The following is a 6,000-nucleotide window of genomic DNA, read 5'->3' as shown; positions in this document are numbered from 1 at the left end:
GAGAAGACGGTGCAATCGCCCTTGCTTTTATAGACACAAAAATGGATGTAGAGAACGCGTTGTCTACGCGGTGAAGAAAAAGAGAGATGCCAACCTTGGCCCCCCTCCCCCTGCCACGACAGAAGGTATGGCCTAGTGGGGCCTACAGACCGTATGGCCTAGTGGGGCCTACCGGCCATCTTACGAATGAGAGTTTGCCACGTGTGGGGCCATGATGTCCGGTGCTTTTTTGTCCGTAAAACAGTGATGGCCCAGAATGGATAAAAAAATCTAGAGGTGGGCAACGTGGCACCATCGTGACGGTTGGCCGGACTATAGTATGTGAGCCGTGTGGCCTACTGCTTTGTGTCGGTAAAATAGTGATGGTTATAATCTTATCTGCTCTTTCCGTGTGGAAAAAGACTTTCCTGTAATTGGATGTGTGTCAAATGACTCGACAGTAGGAACAACAAACAGTCATAGCGGTCGGTCTTGGGTCGGTATGGTTTTGCCACTGCTGAGTCTAACATAGGCTAGAGAAACAGCTCCTTTGAGTGCACATTGGGTCGAGTTCCGCCATGTAAGAATTGTCTAGTGGGTCCAGTACCTTTATCTGTCTCAGCTTTACATGTCATGGTAGATCACCCCCACCTGTTTTAAATGTTGTTGTTCCCACGAATATGATTCTTCCCAATCAAGAATAATAATGCTGTTTATTTCGCTATCGCGATAATTAGGATTGATTCATTAAGTCATTCACTGGGTTGAGCCTTTCACATGACTGAGCCCAGGGCACACACATATGCACATGCTTGGCCAAGTTTACAGCATGTTTTTTTTTGAATAATCAATGAGAGTCTACCTGACTCACTCGTTAGCTCATTGGTGTAAAAACCCTAAAACTTTTTTTGTTTCATTCCCATGTAAAGGAAAGGATTTAAGTGAAAATGAATAAGGACTTCTAAAAAATTTGGTCAGCTCAACCTTTTCATGTGAAAGCTTTCATAGGAGAAGTATGAAGGATTTAGGGCACGTTTGGAAGTGAGAAAGATGTAGGAAAAGTGATGCAAATTAAATGAAAAATCTGTATTGATTTTTCTACCCTTCCAAACGATAGAAACTTCTTTAAAGAGTTTTTCTAAAAATGTATATTTTTTGATAAAAAAACATTCTTTCATGGGAGAGGTGGAGGTATATTTTCTACCAAAAGAAAATTTATTTTTTACACTCTTTAATTACTACTCATCTCACCACATCTCATCACCCACCATCTCACCACCACCACCCTCCTCCTCTCTCTCATTTTTTCACATTTTTTTCTTTCTGTTTTTTTCATGCTACACAAACAAGGGAAAAACTTTCTTTTGAAAAACTTCTCATATAAAAATCTCTGGTAGGCAAAACTTTCTTTTCCTATGAGAGTTTTTATCTCTTCCAAACGTGCCCTTTAACGTAAAAAGTGGTAGGTGGTGTTAAAAATGAGAGTCCACTTGTGACAGCATGGGATTTTCTAACTATGATGATTCAATGTTTGTTTCATTGTAAGTTGCATGAAATAAAAGAGGCCCAAGTCTCCTTTCCTACTACAAGTATATATCCATTCTCAGCCTCATGCCAAACGTTGCCCCTTTGACTGTGAGTTTTGACTTCATAACGATCTTTCAACTTGGTGATCGCATTCATGAATTTAAGAGGACGTGTCTGTGTCCCAGTCGCCCCTACCAAGTGAGCAGGGCCTCAAAGCATTGATAGTAATATGTGAAACCACAAAAATTCTAAAATGCCAAACACGATTTAAAAGGTTTTGCATTTAAGGTGGATAGAAAAAATACATAAAAAATGAGTTATAAAACAATTTGGGAGCAATATATACAGATTTAATTTAGCTTTAATTTTATAAAATGGGAAAAAACGGTCATATTATCATATATATTAGCAATATATGATTGTAGGAACCTAGGTTAGAACCTTCTGCCATACATTGCTATTTGGTTTGCTTTGTTAATTAGGTGGCACAGGTGCCTAACTGAAGGAAGTATTGGTTGAAATTGCTAAGACCGGAATACATGATGTATAAGGCATCTAGTTTTTAGAAAATGGACTTTTTGGGTGGTAGAACTACTGTTAGGAACATGTGATGTTAGGATATGAAGCAGTTTGGCTTATTCTGTGCTATTGTTTAACTGTAACTCAACCCCATGCTGACCATTGCGAGATGTGATTCTTGGGGTGGGGCCTTGGCTGCTAGATGGGGTGGTCAAGGTTCGAATCCCATGGGCGCGACCCTCAATGCAAGCCAACACATAGCACTAGCCTCGGAGTTTTACGCTGCTGGCACAATGACTGTAGGTATGGCAGACTGAACCAGCGTGACCAGGTCTTCGTGTCGAGTGCGGTTTCTTCGGGTTATAAATCCAAAAAAAAATGTCACTACCTAGGATGGATAATATAGAAGACAACATAATGAAACATGGTAAACTGAAAAGAATACATTAAACCAATCATCATTAATCAATAAATAAACATCATAGATCTGAAATAAAATAAAGAACATAATTCATAGCTACACTATCAAGAATAACATAAATAAGTCACGCAATCTCGCAGGTTCTATGTAGTAGTCACCTCCTTCACTAAACTCTAGGTCTTGAAAAAAATATTGAAAATACTAGGTAAGAACCAAAAATTCTTTGCACAAGAACTATTTTGCAAATCAACATGCAAAACAAAATACGGGACCTGACCTGTTACAATTTAACAATGTAATTAAATTAAAAAATTAATAATTTTAGAATGAATTTTGCAATGCATAAATACAATCTTAGGGCAACACATGCTCTTTCCCCACATGACCTACAATGATTCACATATGACCGCCAATGCATTTTATGCAAAATCTTTAGTGAACATGTACACGTAAATATTGAAACATATCTACAATACACATTCATACACATACAACAAGAATGTATATGTAAAACAAATTGCATATGCATACAAACAAATGCTTGCAACATGCATTTTTCAATTCCATCATATGTATAAACTTTCAAATATGCACATGATCATGATGTAATAAATTTCATAAGTTAACATGTGTAAGACATAAGCATGATAATCCAATTTATATCATAATCAATAAACACTTTTGCCATTCAGAGAATAAATCTGGGCATACTACGTTGATCGAGATACATAATATAGCTGCCACAATGCATATGACAACATTAGTATGTTGTTGGCAGCGTGTTTCTCATATAAAAACATGCAGTCAAAGGCATTGGATAACAAACATTGTTCTGTAACAACCAACTGATAGCAAATAATTATATGCATAATAATACTGGGAAAACCTTATAAGAGTCAACTCAAGGCCAAGAATCCAAAATGTTGATTTAAGTAGTTTGTTTTAGAGGACTGACCCCCAAGCACTCAACTAACACACTTAAAGTAGCCTGAGCATATCTGTCCACACTATGTGCATCAACAGATTGGTTCAGATCTGCAAGTGTACATAGCCGTCACTGCCTACACACACACACACTGTAACGACCCCAACTCCTACCTTTGAAAAATGCGGAATATTTTTTTTTCTAAGAGTCGCGAAAAACTTCCCAGAGACCTGGGGTCCCTACAGTTCCAATTTCAGTTGGATAACCACACACCACAAACCAACTTACATTTATCAATCATAACCAATCCACTGAATTCTTTTATTAATGAATCAATAAGAGTAATATGTTCCATGTCAAAAGTGAAATATCAAATTTCAGGAAATCAGAAGAACTAAAAGAAAATAACAGTAGAGCCACTCTGTCCGTAAGTGAAGTCGTCTGAAACAAATGTGACCCTCGTATCCCTCAGAAGCGAGTCGACTTCACTGATCACCTGTGCCTGGAAAAAACCAATAAAATAAGAGGGTCAGAAATCCGAAGAATTCTGCGTACAGGTTTCCCTAATGAATCAAATAAGAAAAAGAGCATAAATAAGATCCATGTAATATTTTAGAAGGATATTATTATAACCAAATTATAAGGCAATTAACCAGTTATGCAACAATAAAATGAACATTAAGCATAAGAGAACTCTAAGTAAGTAACAGTGATTATAATTTAATCAATAAAGGCATTTGAAGGCAAAAGAGATCAACATCATACAATGATCAAAATATAACAACCGAGTGAACAGGTAAACATGCATGAACTAATGTAGAGCAAGAATATGCATGATTTATGTGCAATGCATGAACCATTTATTATCTTCTATTTAAGTTTTCCTCTTTCCATATGCATGTCCTATTAAATGCACACAATCCTTAAGTTCCTATTTTTAATTCATCATTGCCCGCGGATACACCAAACGGGTATAATCTCCGAGGTCAAGTAGGGTTCCCGGGGTAGCTTCACACACAATTTGTATTTTGTTACCGGGTTCCAAACTTAGCCCTCGACCGATATCAGAAAACAACACCATCTATCGGAACCTTGGAAAACAACATCCAAAGTCGGAGACACCAGGGAAAACAGCATCCACTGGCGCCACTTTCTTGGTATACCAAAACAAACTCACAGCTGTGACTAACATACCACTTCCGGGTAAAGTGGCGGATTCTCCCTAAAACCGTGGCCAGGAGAAAAACCTCAATATCGGGTTCATGGGCAACAAAATGCACACAGAGTTTTTGTATCCTCACGGTTTCCCCTAAACCGCAATATCCAAGATTCCCACGCTAAAGCATGGACATCAAGGAGAAAGTGAATTACACTGTTCTTTATTTCCTTTTATCTGGTTATTAATTCATTTCTTTTACATTTGTGAATTTACATGCAGAATTAATAACATAAGCTTGCACATCAGCATGCTAAGCTTTTCACGGGACCACAGCCCGTGACAACATAGAACAGTGCGATAAAACATCAATCTCACAATTGATTTGTTGCAATGCATCAAAATAACTGAAACAAAGAACGACTGGTTCTCGAGGCTCACCCAGCCCCTTATGATCCAATTGACCATCAATGCCTTCATAAGCAAAAATCATCAAGAGTATTTCAACTTATGCATTCTTATCACACACTTTTCAATGCACATTCTTCTGCGACCAAAATCAATAATATTTTAATACATGAGCACGAGTTTCCACACCAACAATGCAATGCATACTTTCATTCATTGCACAATTCCTGCCAAATGCATGATTTCATTAATGAATTATTTCAGTTAAAACGTACGAACACTCATGCTATTTTGATCTTGCAAAAGCACCTAAATTTCGTATATGTACCTGCACAAGTAAGCCTGCTTGCAACAACAATTTTGAATAAGTATCACACAACAAGTTCATTCACATAAGGAAAAGCACCCCTTTTGTATGCATATGATTAAGCCCAATACAATTAACATAATCTGAAATATTTGCAGGCATAGCCTAACCAATTCATTTTTCATAAACAGAGAATTTGGGTCTGCCCAATACCAAACTTCATATATATTTTATATGTATATATATACATATATGTATATACACATGTTTTTTTTTTAAAAGGGAGACTGCTCCAGCACCCAGCTGACAAACAGTCGGCTTGGACTCGGCTCCAGCCCAGCTGACTTGGTCGGCTGAGCTTGGCAGTCACCATGCACGCCCAGCTGGGCCAGTGAGCACCCTGCCAAGGCCTGGCAGAATGCTGCCGAGCTTGCACCAGCCCAACCGGGCTGGACTAGGCCTGACAGGGCCTAGCATGCCCCAACCGACCCACTCGGCTGGGCTGCCAGGTGTCCAGCTGGTAGGAAGATGGGTCTGGTTCAGCCTGACCAGCATCCATCCTATGATGTTCAAGGAAGGGATTTAAGTTAACAACGTATAAGTATGAACCATACAGAAAAAAATGCTATATGTCTAGAGAAATAATGCAACTTAGCCTTTGATATTAATGTACAAAACAAGTTCAAGAAACAAAATTAGAAAAATATGAGACAACCAAATAAAACAGGAAATAACCATGCCTATAAAACAAACATGTA

This window comes from Nuphar pumila, chromosome 13 (assembly GCF_984573655.1).
Source record: "Nuphar pumila chromosome 13, dmNupPumi1.hap1.1, whole genome shotgun sequence".
NCBI classification, from domain to species: Eukaryota; Viridiplantae; Streptophyta; class Magnoliopsida; order Nymphaeales; family Nymphaeaceae; genus Nuphar; species Nuphar pumila.
Note: the sequence above shows the minus strand (reverse complement) of the source record.